The 12,502-nt window shown below is 30.8% G+C and overlaps 1 protein-coding gene across 2 annotated transcripts in view; it reads left to right on the forward strand.

Annotated features, from left to right (window-relative positions):
* Positions 1–11,239: 11,239 nt before the first annotated feature.
* The window catches only part of LOC139493449 (growth hormone secretagogue receptor type 1-like), a 321,528-nt gene continuing 320,265 nt past the window's right edge, over positions 11,240–12,502 (forward strand). For both annotated transcript variants that reach the window (XM_071281851.1, XM_071281853.1), the window contains exon 1: positions 11,240–11,337. The gene's annotated coding sequence lies outside the window, so the exon portion shown is untranslated. The remainder of the gene's footprint in view (positions 11,338–12,502) is intronic.

Genomic DNA, 12,502 nt, shown 5'->3' on the forward strand with positions numbered 1-12,502 from the left:
ATGTGCAGCAGGATCTGCCTAGCATTCTGGGGCACCACTCCCGGGTTTTTGTATGTTGTACTTTGACACTAGTGTTTGTCTTTTGGTCTCCTTTCGTTTTTACCATGGTGTTGTCTTTTGGATTTTCATCTTATGAGTTTGAGTGTCCATTTGGTATATCTTTCCTCTCTTTTGCAATAATGAAGTTTTACTTACTTTTTCCGGTACAACTGAGTTAATCCTGTTGGTATATGAGTTCGTGTTATTCGCCCTTTTTTTGAGATATGGCGTTGATTGCTTCATTTGTACATATTTAACTTCTTTCTCTGTATACAGGGCAGATATTAAAGGTATGAAGTTCTAATCAGTATTTCTGAACATTACTAAATGTCCGACAATTAGAAATAATCTTTTTCGGATAAAAAATGATCCTTCTGTACAAAATCGTTTGGGTGAGATGAATACAACATAACGAATTGTTTTATCAACGCAAAATGCATCTATTAATATAGTAGCTTATGGTTATACAACACATTAAATGTACAATTCAAAAGTACATTAACACAGACGTCTTTTACAGAATTGGGAGAGTACTTGAAAACTCCTTATATCCTTAAATCTATAAAAGACCCAAATATATGTTTAGCAGCACCTCTTGTGTCCAACTCACAGACAATTTCATCTCACAAAAATGTGTCCTGTCATTATACATGTTTGTTAAATCCGATATTTCAAAACATGTACATTTCTATTGCCTCCTAACCTTTTAGATTATTTTCTTCGTGCAAACGTGTATGAAATATTTCTTTGCCAAAATATGTCTCAACGTGAACAACTTAGTTGACTTCCTCTCATAAACGTTGTTGTTTTTATTCTGATCAGAAGTAGTTGAAATGCTCTATACAGTTTAAACTATTTAGATAACAGTTTCATTTCTCTTTTTCTACTTTTTGTAATCAAATGGACATTAAAGGAAAAAATTCTGATAACACACTTTTACCTTGAAATTAAGGAATATTGTAAGTGTGTTTATTTATATTGATTGGAATGATTTTGTGTTGAAAAATGTATGAAAAAGTAAAATCACAATAAAGACTGAACTCCGAGGAAAATTCAAAACGGAAAGTCAAAATGATATAGCCCAAAGGGGTCAAACACATCAAACGAATGGAGAAAACCTGGCATATTTCTGACTTGGTACAGGCATCTACCGAAGCAGAAAATAGTGAATTAAAACATGTTTTATACAAAGTTTCCCATGAAATTATGACGTCGACTTAACAAATGTCTGACGCCACAAAGGAAAAGTAATTGGTGGGGGTACCTAACGATTGAGTCTATTATATATTAGATCCTTAAAATGCATTATTAATGCGTTATTCGTTATTCGTCTGTAAAAGTAGTTATACCGTTGATTCATATGTAATACAGAAGAAATTTTGAACAATCATTCGTCTGTTTTTCTTTTAAAAAATTAGCTTATAATTAAGAGCGCGAAATTACAAAAGGTACCTTTAAAGAGGTAACGTTATATTGCTGTCTAATACATTTTTCTTTATAATAATCAATATCTACCTTATCAGCAATCAAATACTAGCGTCATCGATAGTAGGTTGACACTCGACATAGGGATCCTCCATGGTGGTGTGGCTCAGTAGTCGATTGCCTCGGTAAAGACATGATTTTCTGATGGACTGTTAGTCCCGAATGGTACCATATGATCAGCGGGCCATGCCAATTTAGTTACATTCAGTTTAGAACATTTTTTTTAATCCCCTGTCGTTAAATCAAGAAAATTTAGAGAATCAAAGGTTCTGACTTTCTCCAGCAGAGTTGACCTAAGGTGAAGTTGAATATCCTTTAAAGGATCCTTGATGTCAAATAGCTTTTTACAACGATACGTTAAGAAATATTTCTTTTTTTTAATTTTAATATTTGAACGTTCCGGGTGAAGATAATTAAAATAAAGCGCCACGGATTCACGACATTTATAAAGTGTTATGTCAATGTTGATATACAACAACAGAAAACAATATGTTGAGTAAGTTCAATTTATATATCAGTCCCCATTCTCTTGCAATAGTACAATGTATATTTTGTTAAAAACAAAAGCGTTTGGCTTCTCACCTAGTATACAGAAATCATCGATTTAACTTTAAAACCAGTATTGTGGTTTTTTTTTCGTAAGATACTGAACAAAAGATTCTGAATGACAATGTTGAAAATAGATACGCAGTGAAATTATAACTGTATCATAGATGACATCATAAATGTTCAATAAAGCCACTATGCCTTTTACCTTTCCACTTAATTTGAACATCGTTATACTGTTGTCTTTATTTTGTTCATAACATCACCAGATACAACGTATCAATGTACTTGTCATGATCATCCAACGGTTTCCCGTTCGCTTTCTTCCGAATATGAGTAATAAGAGGATTTTGACTTACATGAGTGACCAGATGGTGCAACATGTGCAGCAGGATCTGCCTAGCATTCTGGGGCACCACTCCCGGGTTTTTGTATGTTGTACTTTGACACTAGTGTTTGTCTTTTGGTCTCCTTTCGTTTTTACCATGGTGTTGTCTTTTGGATTTTCATCTTATGAGTTTGAGTGTCCATTTGGTATATCTTTCCTCTCTTTTGCAATAATGAAGTTTTACTTACTTTTTCCGGTACAACTGAGTTAATCCTGTTGGTATATGAGTTCGTGTTATTCGCCCTTTTTTTGAGATATGGCGTTGATTGCTTCATTTGTACATATTTAACTTCTTTCTCTGTATACAGGGCAGATATTAAAGGTATGAAGTTCTAATCAGTATTTCTGAACATTACTAAATGTCCGACAATTAGAAATAATCTTTTTCGGATAAAAAATGATCCTTCTGTACAAAATCGTTTGGGTGAGATGAATACAACATAACGAATTGTTTTATCAACGCAAAATGCATCTATTAATATAGTAGCTTATGGTTATACAACACATTAAATGTACAATTCAAAAGTACATTAACACAGACGTCTTTTACAGAATTGGGAGAGTACTTGAAAACTCCTTATATCCTTAAATCTATAAAAGACCCAAATATATGTTTAGCAGCACCTCTTGTGTCCAACTCACAGACAATTTCATCTCACAAAAATGTGTCCTGTCATTATACATGTTTGTTAAATCCGATATTTCAAAACATGTACATTTCTATTGCCTCCTAACCTTTTAGATTATTTTCTTCGTGCAAACGTGTATGAAATATTTCTTTGCCAAAATATGTCTCAACGTGAACAACTTAGTTGACTTCCTCTCATAAACGTTGTTGTTTTTATTCTGATCAGAAGTAGTTGAAATGCTCTATACAGTTTAAACTATTTAGATAACAGTTTCATTTCTCTTTTTCTACTTTTTGTAATCAAATGGACATTAAAGGAAAAAATTCTGATAACACACTTTTACCTTGAAATTAAGGAATATTGTAAGTGTGTTTATTTATATTGATTGGAATGATTTTGTGTTGAAAAATGTATGAAAAAGTAAAATCACAATAAAGACTGAACTCCGAGGAAAATTCAAAACGGAAAGTCAAAATGATATAGCCCAAAAGGGTCAAACACATCAAACGAATGGAGAAAACCTGGCATATTTCTGACTTGGTACAGGCATCTACCGAAGCAGAAAATAGTGAATTAAAACATGTTTTATACAACTCTCACTTGTATGACAGTTGCATAAAAATCCTTTATATTGACCACGTTGTGTGCTCATAATAAACAGACATAATAGGTAACACAAATATCTAAATAGGGGTACAGCAGTCAACATTGTAATCTTCATCAGTATGAAAACAAGAAGCACAAAAAGACCTAAAGACAAAGCATTTCATTAAAAATAAATGACAACAATTTATAAATTACCATAGCACAAAGGCACAATAACAGGATGTATAATTACAGAGCCACATCATGTTACAAAGGAACACAAGAGGCATATAGACAAAGCACTCAAGCGAAAAGGGGACAGTCGATAAAACATTCACAATTCATATAGTTTTAAAGCAAATAACTGTCACACAAATAGTTGTTAGTTCTCATATTCACGCATTGTAAAACCCTGGTTCAACCTACTATTTTCTTTCGCAAGTGCATATTTAAAGCCACTATAACTATAAAATTGAGTGGCAACACATTACACTTGATGTTTTGTTGAGAAATATTGATATGAAAAGAGGGACGAAAGATACCAAAGGGACAGTCAAACAGACTTGGAGTAATTGTAATTGTAATCGTTAATCAGCTGTAATTGATTACAATTTTTATAGTAATCATTGTAATCATTAATCAGCCAAAAATCTGATTACATGTAATTTAATTTAATCAATTACTTTTCAAAATACCCTGTAATCCTGATTACTTTATGATTACATTCTGATTACAATGAAAAAAAATTTAAACTGTGTTTATCAATAAATGAACCTTTTTGTTATTCTTATTTAATTACTAATAATATTTAACATGTTAAGATAGTTTGGTTTACTTTTTTTTTTATAAAGCATGATAATTGGTTTGTATACTTCAGTAAAAAATAAACTGTTACAGTATTGAAAAGTCATCAATGGCCTAAGTAAAAGATATTGTACATATATTCACAATTTAAAAATTTACATATATATATTTGATAATAACTGTTATATTCAAGTACAATGTAATAGTTTTCTTTAACCCTTAATTATAATCTTTTGTTAATGTTGTGATTTTTGTCAACTTTAAATTGACAGGTAGGAAACCAATTAAGGTTTGTTTTTGTTGCAATTACCAATTGAGTATAGCTGTAGGACAATATATATGGTAAAAGATAAATCAGACATGTGATCATTTATCTAATTAGCACAAAATTAATTTAAAAATGGGACCAATATCTTGTTTAAAATTAGCAAATTTTTATTTGTATGTATTTCGACTGGACATGTAAAATGCAATGATTTTTAGTACTTGTATTTTGTTTACAATTTGATTAAACTGGTAACTTTATTTCATTCATATTTTAACGTCCATAAACTGCACCTTGAAACAAATATAAATTAAAGTCTAGAATAGGTCAGAAGACAAACAGCAAACTCTTTTTATAAAGCTATATTCAATTGAAGTCAAAATAATTCAGAGATCAATGATGATAAAGTGCAATGGGTCATAACCAGTGACACAATGTTCATGGATGTATGAAGTGAACTTTTGTGGTTAATTAAATAGATGAAGTTTGAAGTTATCATTTTATAATATAGCAAACAAAATACTTTCTAAAAAATGCTATAGCTATATTAAACGTTTATTCATTTACATCATACAAAATGTATTTTTTAAAAATTCATTGTAATCAGATGAAATCATGATTACTTTGCAAATGTAATCGTTAATTTAATCAGACACTTTCAGAAATGATGTAATCATTAATTTAATTTAATCGTACAAATGACAAAGTAATTGTAATTTAATCAATTACATTGAAAGTAATCGGACCCATCTCTGCAGTCAAACTCATAAATCTAAAACAAACTGACAACGCCATGGCTAAAAATGAAAAAGACAAACAGAAAAACAATAGTACACATGACACAACATAGAAAACTAGATATGAACTTTGCGTATACAAAATAATTCTATGTTTTTAATGACACGATAAAATATTTAGACATTGTATTGTCTTGACCAATATCATAAGAATGTGATAAAAAATACTTCCATTGTAGAAGTGTACCAGTAATGATAGACTTTGTTTACTTTCCTTAGCAGATCTTGTCTGGCACTTTCAATTAGCATTGTTAATCGAAAACGTTATCGCGATACTTTCAAACGTTTTTGTTAAGGTTTAACTTATTAAATAAATTTATGAGCTATATATAGATTTCAGCCTGAATTACACCTAAAAGAAGCCATGCAATTTAGAGTATGATTCAATTTTATTCATCTTCAAAGCCGTGTATATATGACGATGTCGTACAGTAAACACTTCCGTGTCCATTGACATTTTTCTCTAATACATTTGTACTTTTTTAAAAGCTTAGAAGACTCTAAAACTCACCCGGCTTCTTCTATCTCTTATCTGTCGTTATAATAATTACTTCTGGTAGTTCCATGACCATTCAACTTATAAAGTATATTACCATCTATCAATGATTCATCGAGGGTACCAGTGTTGGCTTGTTTTAAGCGATACATGTTCTATCTTTAATATTCTGTGAAGAAATTATGTGATAGTACAAAAAGTACATATGAGCCTATTTAGATATACTGTTATGGCTACTTTTAGGTTTTATCGATTTGCATTATTCTTCCCAAACTTGTATTCTATCTGAAGTTGATTAATTAAGCAACAAAGTATCGTGTACTAAATGGATATCACAAATTGATATTCAGTGATTGAGTAAAGCATTTATTTTGTGTCTTGTGATTTCGCTATTGTTTATATGAAATTTTCTAAGGCTATTTCAAATGAAATACATGTTCTTCTGACTATAATTAATAAAGGGTTCGTAAAATGCAATATGGCATTCAAAGAGCAAACATTTAGCCGTCTTCCTTCTACATTGATGTATATGTATTATGCAAATATCCCAAGACACGAAAAAGATTGATATGGATGCTTTAAAAGTACCTTCTGTGAAAATTCAACAATTTAGAGAATTTCAACATTATTTAGGAAAATGATACGTTGTATGATATCTTTATCATTATTAGAATTATCAATTTGACTATCATAAGTTGCAATTGTTTGTAATATTAGTATGACATTATATCTGCTATTATAAACCTGAAATTATTTTATGAATAACTTGCTTTATTAATCAACTTACTACAATATGTATAGAAATCCCATGCTTTATAAAAGGAAAATTTCGACAACTGGTCATTATGAACGGAGAAATTGCTACAGCCAGTCATTACGAAATCTCAGTCATGTATTACGAAATCACAACCGTGCATTACGAAATCACAGCCATGCTTTATGATCAGATGAAACGGGCTATCGGGTTAAAACAAAATGTCGTTTATTTCTTTGAATAAATGACAACTTTAATTTTTTTTTACTTAATATCATAAAAAAAAAGTTTAAATGATGTTCAATGTGTTGTAACGGCTTGATACGGAAATATTTCACAGCCTTTTCCAGTACGACTTCCGATTATTATCACTGTTTCATTTCCGTTAATAAATTATCAGAACGCAGACTACTCAAAGAGTAAGAAAAGTTAAATGGTCTGATTTATTCTCTCCAGCTACTTTATTATATTTGTTAGATGAAATGAACTGTAATAGCATAAACTAAAGTACTTGGATGAGAAATCAAAAATAACATCTGACAATATTGACACAAAATTCATCGTGAATGCGAAAAGACAAGTTCAACTATGAATCTTCTTCACGGTAAGATTCTTACCCTTAGTTTAATCGAAGAACTAAAACCATTTAACAAAAGTGATATGAACTGGCTTTTTTTTGTGGTCTCGTTATAGATTCGTGGTTAGCTGCATTTGGATCCGAGACTCGAAGACTGTCCTTGAATGAAGTTGCTTTAATAAATAGTTGGTTAATGAAGGTATCAATATATGGACTTTTTCATATTGGCCCTGTAACATGTCTTTGTTATTGATAATGGCCTCGGACAGTTGTGATGGCCCTCGGCGTTGCCTCGAGGCCATTACAACCATCCTTGGCCATGCTTTATTAATACCTCGGGCATGTTACAGGGCCAATATGAAAAAGTCCATACATTAATACTATAGTAATGGCACAGTGATTATAAGAATGAAGTATTCAAACCAAATACTCCCTGGGAGCAGCTTTTATCTGAAGACGTATATATTGCCATACATTAGTGCACGTGCTGTTTCATGTTTATGATGTGTGAATTGCATTCATTTTGTAATGTTGTGTTGTCCTTTTAATCTATTATTTTCCCTGGAAACACAATAGCTTTTTATGATCTTCCAGTCTTTAATACCTTAAATATAATCGACGTGAACAACAATTCCAAACATTCTTTCGACCAAAGTATAAATTTTAGCATGCAGCTGTGGATCCATTAATATTGACATGGATCGAAGTTATATGTTTAATGAATTTTGATAGTGGATTCTCTCTGATGTATACTTATTTTACCCTTCCTAGGGAAACGTGATCAATTGAGACGTTGTCTTTGATACTGTATTTTCAACTAATTTTTTTTCCAGCAATTAAGAGTGCTAAAAGCCTTTAGTTTCGATCGAAATGCTGTACCCACTCCCAGGAACCGGTATCTATTTTAATCCCTCAATATTGTTTTCCGGCCGTCTGATATTATCTCATTTGGCGATAAAGATATTGAAATTGGCCTTAAATAACTTATCGTTCTATTAAGGTCTTAAAAAGAAATAAATAAGTCAATTATTGGCGAATATGAAATTCATAAAAATAAACAATTGAATTATTATTTTGTACTTATAACAAGTTAATGTTATTGTAATCATGAATACAACCGACTTTAAGAGTACGTCTTGTTGGTCGATAAAACTTTGAATCATAAGCTCCTAATCATTTTTTGTTAAAAGTAGATAAGAAGCTCTTTACATTATTTAGAATACATATAAATGAATCGAATCTATATTGTCAAATACTAGCAAATTTGTATGATGGTATAAGGGTGTAATTATCTGAGTTCCTTTAATTACTTAACTCTTTCGTCAAACTAATTTCGTCGATATTCTCTAAACAGATAAATAAACATTTATGTCTAACTATTTTCTACAAGTATGATGTAATAATTGGCAATGGAAAATAATGATCTGTAAAACAATATAGATAGATGAACAGAGTGTCATACATCTTTCTAGTTGATTATGGGGAAAATTTGTTTTTGTCTAAACGTAAAAGTAGACAGAAACGATATTGAATTGAATTTATTTTTCACTGTTGTACTGATAATGGCAGTACATTATTGTTAAAACAAAACAAACAAAAAACGTTACTTTAACGAGCAAACCACAATTTAATTCAAAATATGGAGATACATACAAACGAGATATGAGATCTACACGGATTCACCTGCACTTTAAACGGTACTAGGTCAGATGCAAAATCAGGGATATCCTCTTCTGGTGTCCATGCACTATCCATATAATTAATTGTTAGAAAAACCAAGAGTATGACAAAACCGATAATGATATTTGAGTAACATGGTGATATATTGGATCATTTACAAACTTTGAAAAGGCAATTAAAAAAAAAGTTATCAATCGCTGTTTATACAAATCACAAGAATTCCCCCGTTGAAATGTACAAACCATAAACCAAAGCTTTAAATACAAACTTATAAATTCAGGAAATGTAAGAAATACCAATTTCATATAAAATAACTCCACAACATTTAAAGTTGTTTCAATCCAAGGATGAGACACATTCGCTACGGATGACCTGATAGGTTGATTTTTTTGTCTTTATAACATGAAACACTCGTCTGATTATGATAGAGAAATCTGTAATAGAAATCGTTATACTTTTGCAGTGGTGATATCAATTCAAGCTGAATATAACATTCAATAATTGTAGTTAGAAATTAGAGTAGCGGACAAACACTCTTTTAAAGCAAACCGACTGTGATGTAAAAGTAATTTACGTTATGTAATGTTATGTAAATTGGTTTCCTCAAAAAAGAAAATATCTATAAGGAAACTAAAACGACCATGCTTCTTTAAATTTTTCGTGTTGAAACGTCCTCTTTTGCAGTCTTTTAATATATTTTAGAATTGTATTTTTTAATATAAGAACTAGTACATGTCACGGACGACAAAGGTCATGAGGGATTTTATATTTTATTAATTACATGTGAAAAATGATCAATTATTAATAAATGCCTTATATAAATAATTGCATGTTGCTGGCTCAAACCCGTGATTGGATTCTTATATCTATTGAGACATGAATAAATTGTGATCGAAATTTCACTGATTGTACAATTTAATTTATAAATCATGCAATCACGATAAACCTGAAAATAAGTTTTTTTATTCCCGCATGTGCATTTGATGTATTATTGAAAATACTTATGTGTGTATTTTTGCTGTATTTGCTTTTAATGTTTATGAAAGTGATATATTTAATTTAAAAAATCCCGCTGTATGCTGACACTGCATTGTACGTTTACATCAAAGCCCGTTATTACTTTAAGCCATAAATCCTGTCGTACGTCAAACATACATGATTGCGTTGTTCCAGAAGGCCTTGCTTCGGTATTGACATGATAAAAAATTAAACAGCATGTGCGTTACAATTCCGTTTGTATAATTTTGTAAAGACGCAAAAAGTAACGTTGCAAATTTTATAGGTAAAGGTGTCGATAGACTTTTGGGCTGATTGTTGAGACCCGTTTGCAAATTGGTCTTTATACTTCTAAAATTTCATGTTTCTTGTTTTCCAACCTTTTCGGTACGAGTTAACCTGACGCAAATTATTCCAGAAACAACTTTTTGTTTTTTAATGGATCCTAGTCTTTATTTTGTCCTACTTCACGTGGTTTAAGTAGTCAATGATCAAAGTTTGGTATCACCCAGTCACAAAACCAGCTTTATATGAAATCGGAATACGTCTTATTAAATTTAAAGTTCACAAAGTTTTTCGGAATAAATGATGGAAATCCTAGTCTGCAGTGAAAAAGGTTTATTGATAAAGTTAAAATGCTTGCCTTGTAAAATGTCATGGAAGGACCCATTCGATGAATGTTTGTGACCATGATCTTATGGTTAAACTACAGTCCTACTAATTAGTAATTCATGTTTTGTAAGCTGCAATCATGTACACCTAACTTATAACAGATTTTGAAAGATAAATGGATATCTAGCTTATGTTAGAACTCAAACAAATTGCTGACAATCTATACAGGCTTTAAAAAATAGCTTTATACATCTTTGTCTCAAAACACGTAATAAAGTTAATAAATGTTATTTACCGCAGGATATCCGGTAGATAGTTTTCTTGATATCATTGGAAAATCATTAAATCGGCAAAGCAAGTCTTTTGAAGCCACAGAATGGAGTAATCTTGTTAGATAATATTACTACAACAGAGTCTAATAAACACCACTTCAATCTTAATTATATTACAACAATGAACATATTCATTTTCCGGATAGCTAATAGAATTGTATGTTGTTTATAAAAAAAAAAAGTAGGCTCTTTAGCTGCTTCACTATAATTGTAACGTGTATCATTTTACAAACTTTGTCTGTTATTTAGATTGGTAGTATTATAGAAAAGTCGATATCTCATTATGATAGCGTAATTTGGGGAATGTATTACCAGTGGAGTGGATGAGTTTTAATATTTTATGCATCAACAGGTAGGAATCATAACAACAATTGATATACAATCATAGCATAACAGAATTGTTCTCTTATTAAAAGACGCTTTAATAAATTGAAAAATCTAATTCAGCAGATATATTCATTAGATATAGGAAGATGTGGTGTGAGTGCCAATGAGACAACTCTCCATACAAATAACAATTTAAAAAGTAAACCATTATAGGTTAAAGTACGGCCTTCAACACGGAGCCTTAGCTCACACCGAACAACAAGCTATAAAGGGCCCCAAAATTACTAGTGTAAAATCATTCAAACGGGAAAACCAACGGTCTAATCTATATAAACAAAACGAGAAACGAGAAACACGTATATATTACATAAACAAACGACAACTACTGTACATCAGATTCCTGACTTAGGACAGGTGCAAACATTAACATGTTTGTTCAGCGATTGATGCTACATTTGTACATATTACTAATACATTTGATAAAAAACAATTGAATAAAAAAAAAAACAATCATAAGTAAATAGTCAAATCTTCAGGAAGATTATCTTTACCCGTTCCCCTAGAAATACCCATTGGATTGCATTTTAGTAAAATTCCAAATAACAATTGTGTTGCTTGTTTTATTTTATGATTTATTTAGATTTTGTTTTGTGTTTTTTTATATTAAGTGTGTGTTTACGCTTTTGTTTTAATTCTTGTTGTGTATATCGAGTAAGAAGTTATTTTGTAAAACAAATTGCAATACGTTTTCATTTAATTGATAAATCAACTCTCGTTCATAAAGAATAATGTCGTAAAAACTAGTCTTATACTATATATAGAGTTTTAGCTGACTAAATAAATTTGTTGTCAAAGGTTCGAATATAAGTTTCTGACCTGACAATATTTCGCATAAATATCGCAAAATCAAATGTGAGTTTCATATATAAGATATTAGGTTTTCATGTATATGAAACACGACTTTTGTTTTTTCAAGGTTACAAGACCAGAGGTAGGTTTTTATAACATGGCGAATAGGTATTGGCTATTTGGTACTATATTGTACATAAAAAAAGTACGTTCATCATTTTGTAGTTATAACATGGCATTTCCTAGCCGTTAAAACTTAACAGTTTTCTCGTTTGAATTGTTTTACATTGTCTTATCGGGGCCTATCATAGCTGACTATGCGGTATGGGCTTTGCTCATTG

This window comes from Mytilus edulis, chromosome 10, assembly GCF_963676685.1.
Source record: "Mytilus edulis chromosome 10, xbMytEdul2.2, whole genome shotgun sequence".
Classification (NCBI taxonomy): domain Eukaryota; kingdom Metazoa; phylum Mollusca; class Bivalvia; order Mytilida; family Mytilidae; genus Mytilus; species Mytilus edulis.